The sequence below is a fragment of the Stenella coeruleoalba genome (assembly GCF_951394435.1).
Source record: "Stenella coeruleoalba genome assembly, chromosome: 19".
NCBI lineage: Eukaryota > Metazoa > Chordata > Mammalia > Artiodactyla > Delphinidae > Stenella > Stenella coeruleoalba.
The window spans coordinates 694,423-719,838 of NC_137165.1; the positions used below are offsets into that span (position 1 = coordinate 694,423).

General features: G+C 61.0%; 1 protein-coding gene across 1 annotated transcript in view; it reads right to left on the reverse strand.

The window, feature by feature from the left end:
* KCNJ12 (potassium inwardly rectifying channel subfamily J member 12) overlaps positions 1-24,572 on the reverse strand; it is a 32,699-nt gene extending 8,127 nt beyond the window's left edge. Inside the window, exon 1 of the mRNA XM_079904314.1 lies at positions 24,068-24,572. The gene's annotated coding sequence lies outside the window, so the exon portion shown is untranslated. The remainder of the gene's footprint in view (positions 1-24,067) is intronic.
* Positions 24,573-25,416: the final 844 nt, after the last annotated feature.

The window sequence follows — 25,416 nt, forward strand, 5'->3', positions numbered from 1 at the left end:
TCCTCAGGCCCTGCTTCCCCACCCTCGTTGCTCCTAGAGCAGCAGCCAGCGGCCCTGCCGTTGGCCGCTCTCAGCCGTTTCCTTCTAAAGCCAATGGAGGCTCCATCCCAGACCCCATCGCGCAGCTGGACTCCCCACGGCGAGGACCCGTTCCCGGGTCACTGACCTTGTCCTTGCCCTGGAGTGGACACCCGCTGTGCCCGGCCCTGTGTGCTGGGTCTCGGCTTCAGTCATTCCAACCTGCGCAGCCCACCCTGAGGGACAGACGGGGAAACTGAGGCTGGGGGAGGTGAGGTCCCTCGTGCCGGGTCTCCGAGAGCAGAGGAGGTGTCACAGGGCCGTGGGGAGGGAAGGGGGCGGTAAGCAGGGGAGCACCTGCCCTCCCCGCTTCCCATGGTCACTCAGCCCGCCTGCCCCAAGCCCTCTCAGCCTCTGACTCCCTGCTTCCTGGAAGGGGCGTTCTTCTAGGAGGGAAGCAACACCAGCTCCACTCTACACAGCAGGAAACGGAGGCTCAGATCAGAGAAGGGCCTCGCCCAAGGTCACAAAGCCATAGAGTGAATGGCAGAGCCCAGGACCTGACACCCCATCCAGCGCTCCCCCTGCCCCTGCAGTGGCCATGGCCCACGAGACGTGACCCCCAACCCTCTGAAGTTCACCAAACACTTTCCTGGGTGGCGGTCACAGTCCTGGACAGGGGGGGCCGGAGCAGGGGCAATGTCTGCAGGTGACAGGGGTGACTGGATGTGACAGTGAGGCTGTCCCTCAGCCTCCCAGCAAGGGCCGTCCTGTCAGCCTGGGGCGAGGCACTTCCGTTTCCTGCCCGGCCTCCCCAAGGATGTGCCTGTGAAATTCAACCTGGGGGGAGGTGTGCGCTGAGCACGGGCCTGGCACCAGGTGGCTCGGTCGCCACCATCACAGCCTCCCCCGGAGCGGCGGGGCCCAGGCTCCAGTGAGCTCCCAGCCCTGCATTCGAGGCCTGATCGCTCCCCAGCTCCCAGTGGGAACTTCCCTGGGCCTCAGGCTTCTCATCTGCAAAATGGGTAGATCCCACGTGCCTGGGGAGGCTGTGAAGAAGGCAGACCGAGGCCCTGCCGCAGCGTCCGGTGAGCAGCAGACACGCGGTAAGCACCGGTCCTCCCAGCGTTGTCTGAGGGGTCTTCCTGCTCTGACAACCATCGGGGCGCCCGACACGATGGGAAGCTGGGGCACCCCGGACCCTCCCGTGCGGCCTGGTGTGATGCTCTCAGGACGCACCCAACAGGCTGAGCTCTGCGGGTGCAGGGGCCTGGCCGCCCCGCTCCTCTGTGCCAGGGGTGTCATCGCTGGCAGGGGCGCCCAGTAAACGCTGGCCACAGCAACCACAGTGACCACGGCCCCTCAGATTCCACGGCCTGGAGACAGGCTGCACGCACCGACACAAGGTTAGGCTGCGCCAAGCGGCCGGGAGGGACAGGTGTCCACTCTCCGAGCCCCGAGGTGAAGCCAGGGCAGGAAGTTCTGGCCCCCACGGCGGATGACAGGTCACGCCAGGCACCAGGGAATGTTTCCGAGGGTATTTTTATCTTGAGAACATCCTTCCCTGGGGGGTAGGGGCAGGAGAGAGACAGGGTGTCCTTGGCCCCAGGCCCTTGGAAGCAGCAGAGGACAGAGACCCCTGGTGCCCTCTGCCAGACTGGCCATTACATCACTGCCCCATCCCTGGGCTTCCTTGGGTCCCAGGAGCAAGTGGGACCTGGAGGGTCTTGGGGTTTTCTTGGGGCTCCCAGCTCTGCTCAAACTCACTGTGCGACCTAGGGTAGGCCCCTGTCCCTCTCTGGGCCTCCCTCTGGCAGGCAAACTTTCCTGAGGGCACCACGGACTTGGCGATGGACCAGGAGTGCCCGCCTGCCAGGGGCGTCCCCACCGGGCAGGAAGACAGCGAGTTAGGCCGCACACACAACGGGCAGGATCGGGGCCGCGGTCAGAGCCCTCGGAGCCCAGGGGAGGCGTCTGACCCAGTCGCGGGCAGGGCCTCCCCGGAGAGAGCCCGGCTGAGACCGACCACAGCACAGCGCAAGGCACTCAGGGTCCCCCAGGTCAGGGTGCACATCGGCTCTGCCCTTCACACACTGGGCCTCGGGCAAGTCCCGCCCACCTCGGAGCCTCCCTGTTCCCATCTGCAAACGAGGGGGCTGGCCCTTCCGGTCCCAACATTCAGGACCCTACGGATTTGGGGCTGAGGCGGGTATAGAGAGACAGGCAGGGGCACCCCTTGTCACCCTAGTAACAGCGAAGGCGGAGGTGTGCTGAGTGCCTGTGTGCACAGGCGTTGCACTGATGCCCGCGGAAATGGAGGCCCGGAGAGGCCCTGTGAGTCATTTCAATGAGCTCGGACTTGACCCCAAGGGCACTGGGGTGCCAGAGAAAGTATAAATTCTGAGGCAATACGGCTTGCGTTCCAGTCTTGTCTCTGTCCCTTCCTGGGTGACCCTGGGCAAGTCATATAGCCTCTCTGAGCCCAGTTTTCTCACCTGTGAGATGGGATTAATAACGTTATCTGTCGATCAAGTTAGTACAAGGAGCTGGAAATTTCCTGGTCCCCCACGCCCTGCCCTCATCACATCTCTGAGCCCCGGACTCACTCTGAAGAGGGGCCACAGGTCCCTGGAGGGCCTGGACTAGACCTTACCTCCAAGCAGGAAGGAGAGACCAGATGGACAGGATGGGAAGGACCCAGTGCACAAAGGCACCATGGTGTCTATTTTTCTTACGGCTGTAATTTTTCAAGCTTCAACTTAATTCAAGCCTCAGACATTTTCTAAGTGCGCAGAGGAGAGCATGGACCTGAGATAGTGACAAGAAACAGCCTGGGACAAGAAAGACCATGAAAGAAAAGGCTGGAAAATTTGCCAACATAAAAATATTTATGATATTGCTTATCAAAACCCACTGTAAGCTAAATAAAAGGGAAATGATAACATGTCTGTTATGAAAAGGATTGATGTACTTAATATATAAAGGGTTCTTATAAATCAACAAGAGAAAAGCACACAGTAGGAATGATCGTGCGATCCTGCGATCCTCAGTGGGTGACGTCTCAGGAATGTCCACACCTCAAGCCTCAGCCTGAGCTGGCCCCTCACCATGGAAAGCCCCTCTCTGCCTTTCATCTTTCAAGCTCAAAGGATGCCTCCTCCAGGAAGCCTCCCGAGGTTTCCCTGGAACTGCTGCTACTCCTTGCCAGGTCCCCACAACATCTTTCTTGGACCCCTGGAACCAAATGCCTAGCTTCTGTGAGTGCCTGGCATTGCACCCGAGAATGTTCCAGGTGAGATGGCCCAAGCGTCTCTGACCAAGGAGGAAGTAAGTCACGGAAAAGAGCATGTGTGTCCACAGTCACCAGGCTATGAGCCACGGCTCCAAGCCCAGCACCCAGGGGTCTGGCCTCTGTCCCTCTGCATCCAGCCGCCTCCTTCCTAAGGAGCCCTCTCAGCCAGGGGCTGCCTAGCTTCACAGCAGGCTGGGGCCAGCACGAGGCCTGACAGGCAAAGGCCAGGCAGAACACGGCCTGACCCCCGGCCGCTTGCTGGGGGAGCACAGGGACAGTTGCTTTCTCAGCTTCCCTCCTCTTCCCCTCCTCACTGTGTAAATCTGGCTTTATTTGGGGAACAGAAGATTCACTGGGAGGGCCTGACAGACCTCTGAGGGCTGGGGTTCACCCTGGCACGGGCTGGAGGCCGTGCTCTGAGATCAGGAGTCTGGGAAAACAGGGTGGGCTTCCGGACGACCCACCACTCCACCCAGGGTCCCCTTGCCAGCTCGGCTCCGGCAGCACTGCCAAGGCCTGGGGCCTCCACCCGCACTCGGCGTTCACTCACTCAGCGGACACCTACTGGGCCTCCACTATGTGCAGACACGGTGCTCAGGGCCGAGATCCAAGTGGGACAAGACGGACAAAAAACATGCCGGGGAAAAAGGAACCCGCGTCATTCCAGAGGCAGGGTGGGCATAGGAAGACCTCTCCGAGGAGGTGACATTTGACTCGAGGTCTCTGGAGGAGAGAACGTGGGAACAGTGTTCCCAGAAGTGGGAACAGCACGGACAAAGGCCCTGAGGCCGGAATGTTGCTCCATGTGTTCAAGGGACTCAAGGGAGGGCAGTGGGGCTGCAGCCGAGCGTGCCAGAAGGGAGAGAAGGTGACGGGGGAGGGAGCGCTCAGAGGGAGAGCCGTCCTGCCTGGGACACACGGCCTGACGCCTGACGGCCAATGGGGGCACGCGAGCCTCCTCTTTCTCGTCTGCCAGAGGCAATAACAATCCACATTGCAGAAATGGCTTTCAGAGGAACTGCTTCCACCTCCTGCCTTGCACGAGACCGGGACCGAGGCTCAGTGGGGGAAAGCGCCAAGCCGGAGGGCGCCTGACCTTCTGACCCACCGCAGCCTCCCACGCTTGTGGCCTCAATGCCACACACGCTTTTCCAACCCCACAACTTGAACTGTACACGTGAACACCGTGACACGTGCTACCTCAGCTCACACAGTCGCAACAGACTGGGGCTCAGAGAGGGTGAGCGCCATGCCCAGGGCCACACAGCTGGCCCACCCAGAGCTGGGTGGGATTCATCTGAACCCAGATTCAGGGCCATGGGAACAGAGGCCCGGGAACTGACCACACATATCTGGCCCTGATGTCTCCAGGAGAAACCACAAGTCTCTCCAAGGGGCTCAGGACCACCTCCTACAGGAAGCCTTCTGCCTGGCTGCCTCTCCCTCATGGCTAACTGGTGCTGTGGGAAGGCAGGGGCTGCTGAGAGCCCAAGACTGGTGGGGCAGGGGCCTGGTGTCTGGATCCTATGAGGCCCTGCTGTGCTGTGTGACCTTGGCTTGAGCCACCAGCCCTCTCTGAGCCCGCGCCCAGGAAGAGAAGGTATATTTGCGGGGGCATGGCTCCTGGTGCAGGGGGTGTGAGCCGCAGGTCTCTGCCCCAAGCGCAGGAAGGGTGGCCACTAAGAGCCCCAGGAAAAGCTTTCTCACACCTGGAGCCTTTATTTAGCACCAACTGTGTGCGCCCCTCAACAATCCTGTGAGACACTGCCCAAAGAGAAAGCAACAGGGTCAGAGAGAGAATGCAGTGCCCCAAGGCCACAGGCCAGTCGGTGCCTGGGGCTGTGCCGTCCTCAGGCAGGGAGTCCCGGGGAGGCTGTGTGTACCCAGTGGCCGGGGGCCCGTGGGACACCCCCACACCTGGTCCCGACCTCTGCCAGCTCCAGCTTGCCCTCCTCCACCTCTAAGGCACGTGTTTACATGACTAATGCCTGCCTCAGTTTCCACATCTGTAAAAGGGGCCCGATTCTAACTGCCTGCCTAGTACAGCTGTTAGTCTACGCACAGGGTGCAGAGCCGGGACCAGCACACCAACGTGCTCATGGGTGCACACATCCTGCACGGACACACGGCCTGGGGTGCGGGTACGTGTTATTCCAGGAGCGTCGTGGTACGTACACACCTGGCCTCACTTTGTTTCCCCAGAAACAGGTTCTGAGTCAAGGATTTGGGGGCAGGTAGTTTACCTGGGAGGGGGACCCAGAGAGGTGACCAGGGAGGGGCAGCAGCGGGAAGGCAGTGCATGGGAGGCGGGGCTGCAGTGGCCTGGAGTCTGGATATGCTGTGTTTCACTCCACAGCCGTGCAGCCACTCACACAGAGACCAGGGCGCGAGGGACGAAGCTGGCAGCCCGCTGCTCACACCGGGCAGCGCATGTCTGTGCGTCCCTGCTCCCCCGCGGGAACACACCAAAGGCACGTGGGCTGTGTCCTCACGAGAATGCATCTGTGCCTACGTCACGCCGAGGCTGGACACAGGGGGTGAGGCTCCGTGCGCCTGCTCTTGCACATGTGTATGCGTATGTGCGAGCTGTGTGTGCGCACACGTGTGCACAAGGTATGGCACAGGCACGCACACACGTTCAGGCTGCGTGCGTGTGCACGCACCGAAGCCCCTCACCCAGCCCTGCCCGTGGCTGTGTGGCGGTGGAGATGGTCTGGTCACCTTGGTAACTGGCTGAGCTGGGGCAGCCTTGCTTCAAAAGAAAAAAAAAAAAAAAAAAATCAAACCACTGAACACAAAGAAGAGAAGGAGCTGGAGGGCTGTGAGGGTGAGGCGCAGCCCCAGGCTCCGCTCACGGCTCCCACCGCACCCCGGCCCACCTGTCCCAACCCAGCGAGGGCTGCCACAGGTCCCGGGACCCAGCGGGCGGACAGCCCCTGGTGTGGGGGGTCCCTTCAGAGTCCCGGGGAGCCCACCAGGGATGGCAGCAGTCAGGGACCGGGTGGGCCCCCCACTCTACAGACTCACCAAGCCCCGGAAGAGGGCACCCTAGGCACCAGGCACTTTGCAGACCAGGGGACGCTGGGCCGAGCCGCACACAGCCACCCTCTCTGGACAGTTAACGCACTAACGGCACGCGCTGCCTCGTGGCCAGTGCATTAGCCCAGATCGTGTGATGATTTATTCACGAGCTCCTATCCCCTTCCCATCCCCGCGGCCAGCTCGCCAGCCTCGCTGCCTCTGCTGGGTGGGGAGGGAGGGCCCGGCCAGACGCTTCCCTATCTCGCTCGCAAACATTGCACGCTATTTATATCTCATCAGACAGCGTGCACGGGGATGAAACCGCCGGCGCTCTGCACCCCGCGAGCAGCCAGGAGCTGAGACCCCGACACGGGCTGCGTCAGGCAGAAGTGCGAGGTGCTCACACCGGCCTGCGCTCACATCTACAGGGGCTTTGCCCTACCTGCCTCCCTGTGCCCTGAGAAAGCCTGTAAGGAAGAGTCTGCTGTTGTCCCCATCTGACAGATGAGGAAACTGAGGTTTGGAGAGCCGAAGTGACTCACCCGAGGCCACACAGCCTGTAGGAGGCAGAGCTGGGCACTAAACGCAGCCAAGCCGCCCCAAAGCCTGGGCCTTTACTGCACAGCATCTGACCTCCCTAACTGAGTCCCAGAGCAGCCCTATGATTCCCGTTTTACGGAAGAGGAAACTGAGGCTCAGAGAGGTGAAGTGACTTGCCCAGGGTCACACAGCCAGGAACGGAAGCCAGATGTGTGACCCTGATAATGTGCCCCAATCCATGCCCTGTGCGAACCCCCTGACGCGTGCAGGGAACAGCCCCAGGGGGATGAGAATGGCTCAGGGCAGTCAGTCCCCACTGCTACCTGAAGCAGAAGCCATGTGGGGCCCCTTCACGTTGTGAGGCGACCCTGCCTCAAAGCCCAGCCCACCTTCCAGACACCAGGGGAGGGCAGCTTGCCTGGTTCTGGTACCTCCAAGGACCCAGCTACCAGCACAGTGTGAAGGGCCCTCGAACCCTAGCGCTGACCTCCGCTCGTCACCCTCACGGAGAAGGTGCCTCTCGCCTGGCCCTCGAACCCTAGAGCTGACCTCCGGTCATCACCCTCACGGAGAAGGTGCCCCTCGCCTGGCCACATCGGCATTAGAGCAGGGAACTCTGGAAAGCCCCTGCCGACCTCCACCCCCTGGGCAACCCCTGACCTTGGCTTCTCCTGAGACCCTGGGAACGGAGCCAGCTAGAGGTCCGGAGGGCAGTGCGGCCGCCTCGCAGCTCCTGTGTCCTCATGCGTACGACAGGCACCAGCAGGCCCTCTGAGGGTGGGGTGGGCACGCAAGACGTGGCACCCAGCACAAGGCCTTCACGCAAGAACCCCTCAGCAAGCGGTCATGGCGCTGGCTTTCACGTCGTCTGCAAAGCACGAAGCGGCCCGCCTGCCGAACCAGAGCTGCACGGGCTTTGCAGGGTGCCAGTTCTGAGTTCCAGTTCCAACTCCGACTCCTTGGTTGTGTGCCTCACGCACCTGGCAGCCCCCCTCTGAGCCCTGGTGTCCCTGCCTTGCCCACGGGCCTGTCCAGGTGTGCTCCGGCCTCAGCGAGCCCTTGAGAGCCAGACAGCCCCTCACCCCACCCGACTCCAGGCCAGGGCAGCTGGGACCTCTGAGTGACACCTCGGCCCGGGCCTGGCCGCGGGGGCCCAAAGAGCGACCACGCTACGTATCCCCTCACCCCCAGCCTGGAGCCCTGAGCCTCTAGATCTGACTGTCACCCAGCCCAGGGCCGGGCACGAGCAAGGGCAGATGGCGGTAAGGAGTGCCCATGCTCTCTGGGCATCTGCCACACGCCTACCTGGAACCCGGGGACTTTACCTGGATGTCCTCATTTAAGCCTCACGAGAGTCCTGCTTTGACATCGGAGGAAACCGAGGCACAGGAAGATGGCCTCTGAACATTGGAGACCATGTGGGCTACAGCCCAGACCCCACCCCCTTCTCTGTTCCTCCTGTGGGGTGGCAGGAGAAGCCAGCACTAGTGACCGGCAATGCCCTGCAGTGGGGACGGCTCCCTTGACTCTCAGTGGCACCCCCGGCCCCGAGCTTTGGGGAGCCACGTCCTGGCCCAAACGCAGGGCCCTCAGTGCTCGGCGTGGCAGCTGGAGGGTGGAGCAGTAGGTGCCTGGGGGCTGCACTCCCGGCCTCTGAAGCCCCATCTGTATAATGGGTGGTAGGGACCAGCCCGGCACCTGGCCAAGTGGGAGGGCTGGAGGGGCCCTAACGGCCCAGCGTCCACCAGTCTCCCGCCACTCAAACCTCCACCTCCTACTGGCAGGTCAACCCAGGCAGGGGTCTGGGGCCCCCAGAGGGGCACTCAAGGTCCCAGCACCAGATTGATGGCCATCGGACCGTGATGGCCCCATAAGCAAGGAAGAAAAGGCACCCCAGGCCTTGCACAAAGGCAGGGAGTCGCAGAGACTCTGTGCCCACGAGGAAGGGCGGCACAGGGGCGGGGGTGAGCAGCGACGCGGGGGCAGACCGCGTGGGGCCCTGAAGCTGGCCTTCTGACGGCTTCCCCATCAGCCACAGCCACACTCCCAGACAGGCTCAGAGGAGCACCTCGGGCCCCAGAAAATCCCTTAACCTTTCTGAGCCTCATGCTTTCCTCTGTAAACGGGGGTAAAGAGAGTACCGGCGCCTTCCGGGGTCACCACAGCAAAGCAACGTGTCGACATCCACCAAAGTCCGAAGCAGCGCGAGCTTCCAGGAACGTCCTTTCCTGAGACCCCGGAGCCCACACCCTCCCTCCAGCCAGGGGTGTCGGGGGGATCCTGAGGCGGGGTGACGGGAGCCACAGAACCCACGAGCCAGGGAGACGCTGGGAGCAGAGTGATGGGACAGGAGACCACGAAAGACACGGGGACCTAAAAGCTACCGAGGGTCAAAACACAGAGCACGGGGCGGCTCGGCCCTTCCCCACCTGTGCCATCGGTCATACCCGCCTCACTGGTCACAGCGCACGCACTCCTCGTGCCCGCTTACACACTCAGACACGCGCCCGCCACACAGTCAGGGGCCTGCACGGCCTCAGCACACACAGCGAAGCACCCCGCACTGTCTACACAGCCTGCCATTCGGATGGCCCGACTCCGCCTACACGGCTGGTCCCAGGCCCACCCTCTGAACCCACGTGCTTGGGCTCCACCCCCTGAGGATGCTGTGCTGTAAGGAGGGGCACAGAAAGGAGGGTGGGGGTCCATGAGACCCTCCACTCCTGCAGCGCCAGCCCCCAGACCAAGGGGAAGCAGGTGGCTGGGACTCCCTCCGAATCCAGCCACCGGCACAGCCCTGATGGGAGCTCCTGCAGGCTCCTCGGCACTGACAGGCTGATTAGGGGGTGGGGGATCAGCTGTGCCCCCGCCTCCCACCCGGAGCAGCTGCAGCCTTTGTGGGGTGCAGAGAGAGGGGCTCCTGTCCCCTGCCAGCCTTTCTGTCCTCCCAGCAGCAGGCAGACCCCCCCTTCCCTGGGGAGCCCACCCATGCCTGCTGGGCACACACACGTCCACATCTGTGCCCCTCAACTGAGCACCTACTGTGTGCCAGGCCTGCGGGACCCCGGGGTCCCACGGCTCCACTGGGACCCCGAGTGGGTGGCGTGACTCCCACCGCACGCCCACGGGCTCAGGGGGCTCAGCCCCTCGACACAGATCACCTTGGTTCACTGCGATCCGCTTTTATGAGGAGACACGTGAAAGAGACATGAGCCCAGCTGCAGCCCGCCAGACCCCGGCCAGCTCCTCCCCAATTCCACGAGGGTCTCTGCTCAGACGGCCCTACCCTCTCACATGTTCCCTGATCACTAATTCAGGAGTCTATGCTCCGTTGCCCACGGACACGTGAGGGCAGGGATTCTCTTTTTTTCTCAAGAGTGGTTTTCAGAGCAGTTTTAGGTTTACAACAAAACTGAGGGGAGGGCACAGAGATTTCCCACACACCCCGACCCCGCACACGCACAGCCTCCCCACCGGCAACACCCGTCCACACAGCGGGACCTTCGCCGCCATCAGTGAACCTGCGCTGACAGGTCAGCATCGCCCGAAGGCCACAGTTTACCTCGCGGCTCACCCTTGGTGCTGTACTTTCTGTGGGTCTGGACAAATGTACAAAGACTTGTATCCACCATGACAGTGTCACACAGAACAGCTCACTGCCCTAAATATCCCGTGCTCTGCCTGTCCGTCTCCCCTTCGCCACCCCGGCAACCGCTGATCTGCCTGCTGTCTCCACCGTTCTGCCTTTGCCGGAACATCATATAGCTGGAATCACACAGCATGTAGCCCTTTAGGACCGGCTTCTTTCACTGAGTCATATGCATTTAGGGTTCTTCCACGTGTTTCCATGGCCTGACAGCTCGTTTCTTTTTAGTGCTGAAAGATACTGCACTGTCAGGATGGACCACGGTTTATTTATCCATCACCTACTGAGGGACATCTTGGTTGCTTCCAAGTTTTGACAATAACCAATAAAGCTGCTGTGAACACCTGCCTGCGGCGTTTGGTGTGGATGTAAGTTTCAGCTTCCTTGGGTAAATACCAAGGGTTAGAGTTAGGGTTGCTGGGTCACACGGTGAAGTATGCTTAGTCTTGTAAGAAACTGCTGAACTCTTCCGAAGTGACTGCAGCGTTTTGCATTCCCATCAGCAGTGATGAGGGTTCCACGTCTTCACCAGCCATTCTGAAGGTATGTGGTGGTATCTTACTGTTGTTTTAACTTACATTTCCCTGCTGACAAATGATGTGGGGCATCGCTTCTTTTTTTTTTTTTAATATTTATTTATTTGGCCACATGGGGTCTTAGTTGAGGCACGCGGGATCTCTCTTTGTGGCACGTGGGCTTCTCTCTAGTTGTGACGTGCAGGTTTTTCTCTCTCCAGTTGTGGCACGCGGGCTCCAGAGCGCGTAGGCTCTGTAGTTTGAGGTACGCGGGCTCTCTCGTTGATGTGCACAAGCTCAGTAGTTGTGGCATGTGGGATCTTAGTTCCCTGACCAGGGATCAAACCCTGCACTGGAAGGCGGACTCTTTACCACTGGCCCACCAGGGAAGTCTCTAGAGCATCTTTTCATATGTTTACTTGCCATCTGTATATCTTCTTTGCCGAGGTGTCTGTTCACATCTTTGGCCCATTTTTTCCTATTGTCTGTTTGTCGTTTGTTCTCTATTGTTGAGTTTCAAGAGTTCTTTATTTTGGATAACAGCCCTTCATCAGATGTGTCTTTTGCAAATATTTTCTCCCTGTCTGTAGCTTGTCTTCTAATTCTCTCAACGTTGTCTTTCCCAGAGCAGAAGTTTTTAATTTTCATGAAGTCCAGCTTGTCAATTATTTCTCTCATAGATCATGCCTTTGATATTGTATCTAAAAAGGCACATCGATACCCAAGGTCATCGAGGTTTTCTCCTTCTCTATCTTCTAGGAATTTCATAGCTTTGTGCTTTACGTACATTTAGGATCCATTTTGAGTTAATTCATGTGAAGGGTGTGTGGTCCGTGTTTAGATTAACTTCTTTGCGTGTGGACATCCAGTTCTTCCAGCACCATTTGTTGAAAGACTATCCTTGCTCCACTGTGTTGCCTTTGCTTCTTTGTCAGCGATCTGTTGACTATATTTGTGTGTGTCTATTTCTGGGCTCTCTACTTTGCTCCATTGATCTGTCTGTCCTGTTGCCAACCCCACACGTCTTGATCACTGTAGCTTTATAGTTAAGTCTTTTTTAAAAAATAAATTTATTTATTATTTTTAAAATTTATTTATTCTTGGCTGTGTTGGGTCTTCGTTGCAGTACGCAGGCTTCTCATTGCAGTGGCTTCTCTTGTTGCGGAGCACAGGCTCTAGGCACACGGGCTTCAGTAGTTGTGGCATGCGGGCTCAGTCGTTGTGGCTCACAGGCTCAGTAGTTGTGGCGCATGGGCTTATTTGCTCCGTGGCGTGTGGGATCCTCCCGGACCAGGGCTCGAACCCGTGTCCCCTGTATTGGCAGGCGGATTCTGAACCACTGCACCACCAGGGAAGTCCCTATAGTAAGTCTTTAAGTCAGTTAGTGTCAGTTCTACAATTTTGTTCTTCTCCTTCAGTACTGTGTTGGCTGTTTTGGGCCCTTTGCCTCGCCATATAAACTTTAGAATTAGTTTGTCGATATCCATAAAATAACTTTCTGGGATTTTGATTGGGAATGCATTGAATCTATAGATCAAGTTGGGAATAACTGATGTCTAACAATATTGAGTCTTCCTATCCATGTACGTGGAATATCTCTCCATTTATTTAGTTTTTCTTTGATTTCATTCATCAGGGTTTTGTTGGATTTATACCTCGGTGGTTTATTTGGGGGGGGTGCTAATAGAAATGGTATTGTGATTTTAATTTTAGATTTCACTTGTTTACTGCTGGTATATAGGAAACTGATTGACTTTTGTACATTAACCTTGTATCCTGCAACCTTGCTATAACTGCTTATTAGTTCCTGGAGTTTTCTTGTCGATTTTTTCATATTTTCTACATAGATGATCATGTCATTCGTGAATAGAGACAGTTTTGTGTCTTCCTCCCCAACGTGTATACCTTTTATTTCCTTTTCTTGTCTTATCTCATCAGCCAGGATTTCCAGTACGATGTTGAAAAGCACTGGTGAGAGAGGACTTCCTTGCCTTGTTCCTAGTGGGAAAGCCAAGCTTCTCATCATTAAGTATGATGTCAGCTCCAGGATTTTTGTAGGTGCCTTTACCAAGTTGAGAAAGTTTCCCTCTGTTCCTAGTTTACTGAGAGTTTTTACTGCAGATGGATGCCGGCAGGGCTTTGTTTTGTCCCCTGGCGTGTCCTGGTGCTTGGAGGCAGTGCCAGCCCATGGCAGGCCCTCCGTGATCTCCTTTGGAAGGAACAGGTGCAGGGTGTAGGGAAGGGGCTAGCGGGGAGAGGGAGACACCACAGCAATGGCCTTGGGTAGGTGAAGGCAGAGGGGCCAAGTGGCCATGGGGGACAACAACCCATCCACAGGAAAGGGATGGAGGCACAGTGAGGGGCTGCAGGTGGCGGGAGGTGGGAGCTGCAAGGTTCTCCTCTTTCTCAGTAATGAGGAGGCCACACTGTCAGCTGAGACTCCAGGACCCTGGAGAGCCTCAGGAGGCAGGGCCCCCGGACCAAGAGGCCAGGTTCTGGGTGGAAAGGGGGCAGGTCTGGGGCCAGAGCCCCAAGCTTGGAAGCAAGAGAGGGGTCCATGAGGCCCCAGGGCAGTGCAGGCTGCAACTGGACTCAGGGGCTCACGTCCTTTAAGTCTGGTTTCCTGCATGTCCAGGAGGGATAAGGTGGGCTCAGGAGGCAGATGGCAGGGGACCAGGGCACCAGGGGTGGTTCTGAAGGGCTCTCTAAGGTCCACTGGCTGGACACTCACCCTGGGAGGCCTCCTGCTGGACCAGGCCAGAGCCCCTTCCCTGGGGCACCTTCTCTGCTCCACAAGCCCCAGCATCCCCACTTCTGCAGAGACTTCGCTCAGGCCACGCGGATGCATTTCCCCCGGGTTCAAAGTCGAGCGGTGAGTGAATCGGCCACCCTGCTGTCTCCCCAAGCAGCAAAGGTTCGCGTGCAGGTCTGTGGAAAGCCCAGCATGCCCACGACGCAGCCACGGGAGTGGGGGGGTCTCCCGGGACATGGGGCTCTCGGACAGATGTGAGCCCCACCGCTGCCTGAGAAATGGACAGAGGGGGCACGACCCGCACGCCGAGAACTTAAATCTTTCCCTTGCACGAGCCTCCCAGTACAGAGCAGGCACTCAAATAATGGTCTGTCTTTCTATCCTAGTCCGGTGAGGGTAAAAATGAGGGAGACTGGACCAGCCCCATGTCCTGTGGCTGAGGTCACAGGGGATGGAGGGTGGCAGGTCATTCAGTCCCTCCCCCCTTGGGGCCTCAGTCTCTCCACCTGTAAAGTGGACAGGACTCTGAGAACCCTCCTCCATCATCTAGATTTCTGAAACAGTTCTAACACCAGGCACACACAATCACAGTTTGAACGGGGCAAACTTGGCCCCATTTCTCAGAGTAGGGAAGTGAGGCTCAGAGAGGTGAAGCTGCTTGCCTGGAGTCACACAGCAGGGGGGCATGGGGGGCTGCCCCATTTAAATCCAGGCTAACCTGGCTCATGCCCAACACTGCACCTCCCAGATCCTCAGCCCAGGTCTCGGCCTGCCCTCAAGGGAGAGCCCTTCTTAAAGGCCCCTGTGCCTTTGGAGGCGCCGGGGGCCCAGCCGTGGGGCTCCCCGGTCTGGCCACCTGCCTCCCTCAGCACCCCATCTCTCAATCCCTGCTCCACTCCTGGCCAGTACATTTTGAGAATTAAATGAGATGATGTTCGGGAAAGCACTGAGCGCAGCGCCTGGCACCAGAAGACACCAAGTAAACAGTCATTTTCATTGTTTTGGGCGCCAAGTCTCAGTGAAACATCGCGGCACTCCCTGAGAAATAAAGGCGCCCAGTGACACCGCAGGCTGCTGAATCTACCACCAAGGCGGGCATTTTGCTGGAGCCCCCAAAATATCCTGCCGGTTGCCAGGAGCCGAGGGAGGGGGCTGAGGACACCCAGGCCCCCGGGGCACACGGCCTCAGTCCAGGGTATCACAGTGGTCTGTCAGCACACCAGCCATCTCCAGAGGGACTCTGCCTGGTGGCCCAGGGATGGGGCCAGGGCAGGGGGGCAGCAGGAGTGAAAGCTAGCCCTCTCCCTCCAGTGAGGAGAGTGCTGGGGGGTTTTTAATCAATTTATTTATTTAATTTTGGCTGCACTGGGTCTTCGTTCCTGTGTGCAGGCTTTCTCTAGTTGTGGTGAGCAGGGGCTACTCTCTGTTGCGGTGCACGGGCTTCTCACTGCGGTGGCTTCTCTTGTTGCCGAGCACCAGCTCTAGGCGCACGGGCTTCAGTAGTTGTGGCACGTGGGCTCAGTAGCTGTGGCTCGCAGGCTCAGTAGTTGTGGCGCACGGGCTTAGTTGCTCCGCGGCATGTGGGATCTTCCCGGACCAGGGGTCGAACCAGTGTCCCCTGCCTTGACAGGCAGATTCTTAACCACTGTGCCACCAGGGAAGCTTGCAGGGAAACCAAGACACCTGAGGAGGCCCCTCGGGCTCCAGGCGCAGACAGACCGCTAGAGATGGGCTGGGCTGCTACGCGATCTCTCTGAGGCCCAGTGTTGGCATCTGGAAATAGGGCAGCTGCTTCCCACCCCTGGGGCTAGCCATGAGGACCCAACGGGATGAGAAAGGGCCTCAGGGGCACCCACCCAAGTCCCAAAGACCTCAACCTGGGGGAGGGCAAAGGTCAGGGAAATGACCACTCTGCCAGGAAGGGAACGACAGGAAGGGGTTTCAACAGGAAGAAACGCTGCACTGGCTCTAAAACAGACGCGGTGGAGGCCACAGTGGGACCCAGGCACGCTCAACTCTCCAAGGGGCGGGGACCACCCCTGGAGGGCGCAGCGGTGCTATTTCTAAAAGCTACAAAGGCACAAGCCCTCCGACCCAGCAGGGCCGCTCCTGGACTTCTTGCTTGGACAGCGCTGGCACGAGGACCTCAGTACCCAGGTGATCATGGCAGCGTTACACGTGATAACAGCCGAGGGCTGGAGGGGCCCCGGAACGAAGCAGGCTCACGAAACAGAAATCCAGCCCAGCGCAGGGAATACTGGGCAGACCTTAAAACCGTTCTGCTGGTTGATGTACTAATCAAAGGGGTCACCTACTACACCTCTCCTGTGCATACCCTTTCATCGCCCCCGGCAGCCCGATGCGGGGAAGAACCGTTCATGCCTCCATTTTGCAGATGAGCAAACTGAGACACAGAACAGTCAAGCAATCTGCCCAAGGACACACAGCTGGTAAGCGGCACAGACCAAGCATACCGTATCTGCTTGTGTCTCCAAGATACGTTGCTAAAAACTATGTTTTTCTTAAAAAAGAAAAAGTCGAGACACAGGGCAGCATATCCAGGTTGACCACGTGTAACGGGTTGAGTGACGGCTCCCCCAAAATATATGTCCACCCAGCCCAGTACCTCTGAATGTGAGTTTGTTTAGACAAAGGGTCTTTGCAGGTATAACTAAGGATGTGGAGATGAGACCAGCCTGGATAAGGATGCCCTGAGTCCAATGACAAGCGTCCTCATGAGAGGAGAGAAGACACAGGGAGCAGAAGGCCACGTGAAGACAGAGGTGCAGACTGGAGGGACGCCAAGGAACCCCGAGGGCCGCAGCAGCCCCGGGAGCCGGGAGAGGCCCGGGGTGGATCCTCGGAGGAAGCGACCCTGCCGACATCTCGATTTCGGACTCTGGCCCCCAGAACGGAGAGACAATAATGTTTTGTTTTAAGCCCCCCAGTTTGTGGTGACTTGGTATGAAAGTAGTACAGACCCCACCCGCTCCCCCCGTCATCCCACTTCTGTCTTCTCCTCTGGACCTGGCTGATGGACCACCCCAAAGGACGGCTGCCCCTCGCAGGGCAGGGCAGACACGTCGGGTGTGTGGGTTTGCTCAACCACCTCGCCTCGTGTCCCCAGTTCCCAGAGGAGGAGACTGAGACCAAGGGCTCGGGTCACAGCCCCCAGGGGCGCTGCTCCCCCTTCACTCCCCATCCACCGGTGCTCGATCTGTGGCAGGGTGACTGGGGGACCCGAGGCCCACCAGGAGGGCAGCTGGGTCAGGACAGGACCCAGAGCCTGGTCACCTGGCTCTGGAGCCTCAGGGCTGGGGCATCTGCTGTAGGATCGGGGCCAGAGCCCACAGGTGCCGCAAGGCTCTGGCTGGCAGGGCCGGCAGAGGAAAGGAAGAGGGTGGCTCGGGTCTCCTCTGCTGTGAAGCCCCGAGGGAGGGGCTGGGCCGTTCCGGGGCTGTCCGGGGACTTTCGGAGGCACTGCCTCCAGTGGTTCTGAAGGCTCCTGGGGCCTGGGGTGGGGGTGGGGGCAACTTGGCTGCCCCAGCCGGGCAGGTGCTTCTGACAGCTTGAGGCACAGCAGGCCGAGGTGACGGGCACGGTGAGCCTCCGGCCTGTGTGGCAGAGGGGCCGGGGGCAGGGAGAGCGGAGGCTGCCCTGGCTGCCCTGACCGCAGAGCTGAAGTGGCAAAGGGATGAGAAAGCAGATGCCCAGACGGGGCACGATGCCCACGTCCACTTCACACGCGGGGTCACTGAGGCCCGGGGCCAGCACAGGGGTGACCGACACCCCCTCGAACTTAGCCTCTCAGACCCTTTCCACAGGGGCCCTCAGTGGAGCCGGGCGGGGCGGCCCTTCCAATATCCTCTCAAGCCAGGTGACAGGAGTGACGGTGCTGGCACCCGACAGGAAGCTCAGAGGTGGGGGGGGACCGAGTCCCCAGCAGAGGCCTGCCCCTGCCGAGGACCTCGGACGGACAGCCTGGCCCGCGCCTTCCCTGCAGGGCTCGAGCACAGCCTCAAATTTGTCCACGCTGGGCCGGGTGGGCCCTGAGGCCAGAGGGGACGGGGCCAGCCCAGGGTCAAGGACTGGGCTGCAGCAGGGTGACCTCCCCGTGGTGGCTGCACTGCTGGGGAGACCGAAAAGTGCAGGTTCCCAGGCTCCACCTCAGCCCTCGGAACCAGAATTTCTGGGGACGGAGCCAGGAGATCTGCATTCTCCAACCGCTTCCCGAGGGGGCTGAGGAAGGAGGGACCCCAGCAAAGATTCAGCACCTCTCCCGGGAGTAAGACACGCCAATTCTGCAATTCCAGGTTCTCTGTCCCAAAGAGGCCACAACTCCACGACTCAGCCCATCGCCCAGGAACTCGGGTGGCTGAGTGCTTTCCTAGACTCCACAGCTAAGATTCTGTGGTCCCAAGACTCTGAGATTCAGCCCTCAGGTCAATCAAAGGAGAGAGGATGAAGCCCCCGAGTATGGGGCCTGGGGCAGCAGCAGGGACAGCAGGGACGGGAAGATGAGAAAACACGGAAACAGGGAGGGGGAGACAGACAGAGAGAGGGCGCTGCAGCTGCTAGCAGGTGTGCACAACTACATCCACATGTTTGTTAAACACTCAGACAATCTCAAAGGTTCTCTAATGAGTCCCCTCAAAAGCATAAAGCTTTGGGGAGGGGGGAAGGGGGAGACAAGGTTTGAGAAAAAGAAATTCATTTTCTGTCCTTACGATCGTGCGATGCTTTACCGTGAGCATGTTAACACGCTCGTCATTAAAAACTGTGATAATTAGCAAGAGAATATGACAAACTCCGTGCTTCCTTAAATGTCTGTTCACTGGTTTCTTTACCCTCCCCCAATCCAGACATCAGTTCCCAGCCCCCAGCCCCAGGCACAGGGTAAAAGCAAAGACACCAGCTCCAGACTCAACAGTCAAAAGCATGAATAAGGCTGAATTCTGACCTCCTCAGGGCCTGTGTCACTAAGATTCACCAGGCAGAGACCTCTAGGGCTCTCTGAGAAGGAAAGGGAGAGGCCAGCAGGGAAAGACATGTCCAGGGGCTGGTCCCCAGGGCCTTGTGCGAGGGGGTCCAGGGCCCTGCCCACACCCTGCTTCCACAAGGCCACGGGCCAGGCCCCTGCGAAGCCCCACCTTTGAGCCCCCTCACCTGCCCCGGATCCCGGTCCCCTCGGGAGTCGCCGGCTTCCATCCACCTCTGCGCGTCGCGCGACCCAGCCAGGCCCCGCGCTCTCTGGGCCTTGCCAACCTCTCCTCCTGAGAAGGGGCTGGACGGAGCCAGCTCCCCGCGGGGCCCCCAGTCCTCCTAGCCCCCCCTGGCCCGGCTTGGCCTGGAACCAAGAGCCCACAGGCACAGGGTCGGGGGCAGGGGGGTGGCGCGGCTGCTACCTCCCAGAACGCCAGCTGCCAGCAGCGATTTATTTTTGCCTTAAGTGCCGGAGAATTGCAGGGCTGGAACCGCCAGCTCAGGGGGCTTGGGCTGCAGCTGGAAGGAGAGGGAGGTGGGCAGGGTGGGGGGCGCACAGCCCCTCCGTGACCTCGGCCGTTCACGCACACGCACACACACGCGTGCGTGCACACACACAGAGCGCGGTACCTCGCTATCTCCACATGCCCCCCGCCCCCCCGCACCAGCCCAGCTCTGCTGGAGAAGCCACCAAGCAGCTGTGAGGAGGCTTCGGGGGCAGAGGGTCCCAAGCGCTGTCCCCCACTTGCTGCCACCTCTGGCCGGGGCTGCCCTCTTGGGCCGCAGGCTGCCCACTCCCACCGCGGGGACGTCCTCACAACGTGGGGCCACAGCCCCAGGCGAGCTGCAGGGGGCCCGGCTCCGCCCCAGAGGGGAGCTCAGGAGACAGGGCCTGCCCTGCACCCAAGGGAGACCGACAACAAACAAGAGGAAACATAGCGTGGCAGACTGCGCTAAGTTCCACGGAGAAGAAAGCCGAGAAGGCGCGGGGAAGGGAGGCTGCCGTGTTGCCCAGGGAGCCAGGAGAGGCGCGGGGAGTAGGCGGCGTCTGGGCAAGAGCTGAGAGCAGTGAGGGAGGGCCCCGTGGAGCTCCGGCGAGGGCAGCTGGGGGCACGGGGCAAAGGCCCAGGCCGAGGAGGCACCGCGGGCGGGAGGCCGGCGGCCTGGGCGGAAGAGGGGAGTGCAGGCGGCAACAGGGCCAAGCTGCGGGCCCGGCGGACCAGGGTGAGGAGGGTCCAGACCCCAAGACCCTAGAGGCCACGCCAAGGGAAACGTGGCTGGCGCTGCAGGGCTGAAGGCTAGTCAGGGGCTGGACCAGGGTCCCCAGGGCGCCCACAGCCTCACGCGGCCTTTGCAGCTGCTACTTCAGCAGCTGGGCAGGAAGCCTCGAGATGCAGAACATCGGTGGGGTGAGAGGAGGAAGTGGGTTGGGGAGGGGGTAGAGCTGACACACTAGGAGGGGGAGGCCCTCTTCTCCCATAGAACCCTCGCCTACCCTCTCTGGGCCTCAGTTTCCCCCCTGTCCAAGGGAAGGCTGGACTGGATGGCGGATACCAAGGCTCTGGCGTCGCAGAGGCTCACATGCCCTCCTCCATGGAGCCCCGCCTTTCCGCACCCCATTTCTGTTGAGACTCCCCCAAAGGCACACGCAGAGGTTCACATTTCCACTCTCCCATCCTGGGTGCTCTCAGAAGCCTCCCCACCTGGCGCTCCGATCCCACTTCACAGATGATAAACTGAGACCCAAGAGAAGTGACCGGGCCACAGTCAGACCCCCGGCCTCGCTCACCCTAGCCGTCTGCCCTAAAGTCTCCCCCGAAAGAATGAGACAAGCGGCCAGGTCAAGGGCCAGGTCTCCATTTACTCAACACCCATTTATTAGGCACCTTCTGTATGCCAGACACTGCACTGGGGCCACAGCTGAGCAGCGGGCCACAGGGCCACCACCCCAGGAGCTCACGGCCCCACCACAGCCCCCAGTGAGGCCTCAGCAAGCAGCAGAGAAAACAGCCCAGACACAGACCCACCAATTATTTACTGAGCACCTACTACACGCCAGGCCTTAACCAGGTCCCGAGGACACAGCAACCTGGAATCTGGGATGGCAGGCAGGCACCAGGGCCCGCAGGGGACCAGCCCTGGGCGGGTAGGGGGGCAGCCCCCACAGACGGTGGGGCACACGGATGCATTCTGCGCAGGCTGTCTGTGGGATGCAGGAAGGCGGGCTCTGGGTCCGAGCCGCGTTCCAGTCTCTCCCAGAGCCTCCCTGGCCTCACGGAGCTCCTGCCATCCTCTGCACTAGCAGACCATTAGGAAATTAAATCAGCCGGCAGAGTGCTGGGCCCTCAGCCAGTGCCCAGCGAGGGCTCCAGTTCTGCCCTCGGCCCCAGATCCTCTGGAAAACCCTCCTGCCTGGCCAGCCCCACCCCCAGCCCCAGCCCCACGGCTCCTCTGAAGCCTCCGGGCCTCCTGCCCTGCCTGCGGCCCAGTTTCAGCCTGGCTTTCTTTCATCTCTGGCCTTCCCCTGGCTGCCTCCCTGCCACACTGCCAACTCCCCTGGAGCAGCCATCCCGTGGACCGAGCCCACATGTCGCACACCTTCCGAGTGGCCAGCCAGCCTCTACCCCTCTTGCTGCCCACGAGCTGCCTCTCTCCCAGCCTCTCCTCCATGCCAGCCCGAGACAGGGCTCCAGCTGCAGCCCCAAGGCAGGGGCAGGTGTGCCCAGGCGTCACTCACAGCAAGAGCCCCGGCAGGGACCCAGCAACAGGCACCAGTTGCACCTGTCGGAGGGACGGCCCAGCCCGAGCTGGGAGCAGTGAGCCCGAGAGTGGACACCAGGTGGGCCCCCAGGGGGCTCCAGCAGCCTCCGGCCTGGAGCCAGACAAGGGCCACAGAGGTTGCTGGGAGTGACGATGCAGTTGCTTCCACCCTAGACGCTGTGCCAAGGCCTCCTGGTGCCGGGCCCGGTGCTGCCAGCCGTGGCCCAGGGCACCGGAGGCCTCGCCAGGCCAGAGGCCTGCCCGCAGGCAGAGCCGGTCCCAGTGCTGCATAACTGCAGGGCGCTGCTGTCACTGTTAGTGTTGTTACTGTTACCACCGCTGTCACTATTACTTCACTGCCTGCCTCGGGGCCACCAGTGCTACCTTGTCCTGCTCTGGGCAGACTTGAGAGGAGGGACACCACGGCCCTGAGGCAGGAAGCCTGGCAGGGCGGCCCTCTGGCCTGGAGAGAGCTAGGTGGAGGCTTCCGCTCAAAGCCCTGGCTTGCTGTGTGGCTTTGGGCAAGATCCTGCCCCTCTCTGGGCACCTTGTCCTCACAGCACAGCACAGTTCACTGAACATCCTTCCACCAGGCACACACCTCGAGGAGGGGTCGCCTCCTAAGCAACCTGAAGGCTGACGGGGGTCTGACACGGCAACTGGGCTTGGGAGGGGCGTCCAGGGATAGGCCGACAAACTTAGGCTCTGCCCCTTTGGCCGAGGGAAGGTCCCTCCCCTTCAGGGCTGGGAGGGGGCTCTGCTGTGCCCTCATCTGGAGAGGGGGGCACAAGGAGGGAGTCCGGGACTGGAAATTCGGGTCTGCCAGGTGAGTGCCAACACCCAGCATCTATAGAGTGCCCAGTACACGCGCTCAGCGGCACACCCGTAGAGAGGAGGGCCCTCCCCTGTTGTCCAGCACGCTGGAGGCCCCTTCTTGTCCCCAGGGGTGCACAAGCACCCTGCTCTCCCTCAGGGGTCTGGGGCCCACATGACTGCAGCCCTTCCGAGGCCCCCTCCTGGAGCTGCCGACACCCGGCCCCCTACCTGGAGGGGAGGGGCCGCCAGAAGGCTGAGGGGCGGATCACGCTGAGGAGTTTCTCTGGGGGTCCCAGCGCGCGCTGAGGGCGCTCTTCTCACAACGGGGGGAGGAGCTGGCCGCAAAGAGACCACACGCCCCCACCGCTCCTCGGGCTCTCCCCTCCCTGGCGCTCTCCAGCCACGCGGTGGCGGTCCAGGGCGGAGACCTGCGATGAGGGGCTGCAGAGGAGCACAGGCAGAGGCTGAGGTCCGAATGGGGCGGCAGCCGGGGCCTGGCCGTCCTCGGCACCTAGGGAGCGGGCGAGGGGTAGGCTGGAGGCTACCGCCTTCTGGGTTCGCACCTTCGAGGAGGCGGCTGCTGATTTCAGCGGCGTGTGGGCGCCTCTGCGCTCCCCGGAGACGGAGCCTGCGAACCCGGGCTCCGCGACGCGGATATGGGGGGCTGGAGGTCCCCAGCACTTTATTCCAGGGTCCGTCCTGGGCACGGGGAGCAGAGAAGGACGGAGCAAAGGTCCCAGGCAGTGCAGGGCTCCCGGATGAAGAGCTGCTGGCGAAACGGGGAGCAGGGTGGCCCCGGTCTCAGCAGATCCAGGCCGCGGGGAGGCAGGAGAACCTCCCAGAACCAAAGACCACCTCCAAAGAGACACTTTCCTGTGACCTCCAGTCCTGAACACAGGTTTTAAAAATGTTCACATGACATGTGCACACTCCACCGGAACAGGCAGCACAGACACCCACTGGGGCCTCAAATCCCATGCGAAGCCCCGCAGGAACTCCCCACCCAGTTGCCGCTGGTTCCCCCGCCCCGCGCCCCTCCCCGCGCCCCAGGACAACCAGAGCAGACGTCAGCACTGTGAGGGGACCCCGGCCCTGAAACCCGCGGGGCCTCTCAGCCGAGCGACCACCCCTGAGCGATCAAGGCCGACTTGTACAAGCGAAAAAAGGTGCGGCTGGACTCCTCGGCTGGCGCCCTCGAGTGCCAGAGGACCACACCGTTTCCAGAATATCTTTACTCCAACAGAGCGCAGGAGGTGGGAAAGACCGACGACTCCAAGGACCCGCAGCCCTTGGGCCTGGGGGCATTTGCCGGGCCGCCCGTAGTCCGCGCCCCGGTCGGGGGGTCTCCGGGGAAGGTCACTCGTAAGACTGACACCGCCTGCGGAAGCGCCTCCCCACGCTCCCTCCCGAGCCCCCTCGTGCGAGGCGTTCAGAGGGGGGCCGAGGGCGCCTCAAAGTTTCCCGGAGCGCCCCCAAGACGAAGGTTAGCAAGGAGCAAAGTTCCCCGGCGGCGGTGGCTGGAGACATGGCAGAGGAGAAAAGCTCGCAGTCAGCATTTCCTGCTAACGCTCACCAGGGAGGGGGAAGAAAAAAAAAAAAAAAACAGAAAACGAGAGGTCGAACAGACCCCGCCGCCCCACCTTCCCAATTGCTGCACCTCCTCGTGCTCGCTCGGCCGGGAAGGGGGCCCGCGAGGAGCTGGAGCCGGGTCCCCCGGCGCTTACCTCGGTCAGTGCCCCGGGCGCGGCGCGCTCCGCGTCCTCCGAGCTCCGGGCGGCCGTTCCTGGCCCCGGCAGCCGCCGCGCTGCCTGCATCGCCGCCGCCGCCTCAGGGCAGCCCCCGGGGGCGCTCCATGCTGAGGGGAGCGTCTGTGCGGGGCGCCAATCGCCCCGGTCCGGTCGCGGGGCGGGGGCGCGCGCCTGGACGGCGCCCCCAGTCGCGGGGCGCACGCTCCGGTCGGCGCGGCTGGCGTCCGTCCCTCCGTCCCGCGGCGCGTGCGGCCGACCCACCCCCTCCCCCGCCGGCTGTTATCTGATCCCGGGCTGGGCCGGGCGCGCTCCCCCACGCCCAGGCGCCCCGCGTCTCCACGCCCGCTCCGGCCCCTCCGGCTACTCGCCCTCGCCCTCGGCTGCCGTTCCCGGGAAGGCGGTGGCAGCGGCAAGGCCCGGAGAAGGCGGGGAGAGCGCAATGGAGGGCGAGGAGGCGGCGGGAAGCTGAGGCTCGGCGCGCACCCAGCTCCGCGCCCGGCTGTCACCAGAACCCAGCTCGGCAACAACTCTAACTCTCCGCGGAGAGAACGCCCGCCCCGCGCCGTGCCGCCGCTGCCCCCGCCCACCCAGCCCAGGCCTGGCCCGGCGTCCCCGGCCCCGGCCCCCCTCCACACACAGACACACGGCCAGCCACTTGCGCACTGGAGCGCGCGCGCGCGTGCACACACACACACACGGAGGCATGTCCGCCCAGAGACCCACACAGGTGCATGGCGAGCGCACACACAGGAAAGGAAATCTTGCACACACACGTGTGCACACAGCCGAGTACACAAGCTCAGGCATCTGGATCCACACATGCAAAATGCATGCCGTGACATGCGTGATGGTTGCAGGTGCAATACACACTCATACGTGCACGTGCAAGGGTGACAGCTGCAGGAGGGCACATGTGCACACAGGTCCCAGCCTGTACATTCCCATGGACTCCTTTCCCGTTGCGCCCCAGGCATGCACACTCGGACACAAGCGTTTCCCCCTCTTTAATAGCATCTCTCTCCTCATCTGGCGCTCTGCTTGGCTTTTTCCTCTCCTGCTTTCTCTGTGCTCCTCCCCCTGCCCGCTTTCTCTGCAGACCTGACCCCCATGTGACCCTCTTCTCTTGCCACCCCTGCCTCTGCCTCTTCCCAGCCTGTCCCCACAAGCCCTGCCCTCCAAGCCTCCTGGGGCCTATTGTCTGGGCCTCAGATCTCTCAGCCTTGGGCAGGGCCCAGGCCTTTCATCCCGGCAGACAGACCTGCCCAGCTGGGCCTTGGCCTAGGGAGACCCCATTTTCTCACCAGGCCGACCCCTTGCTCAGCTCT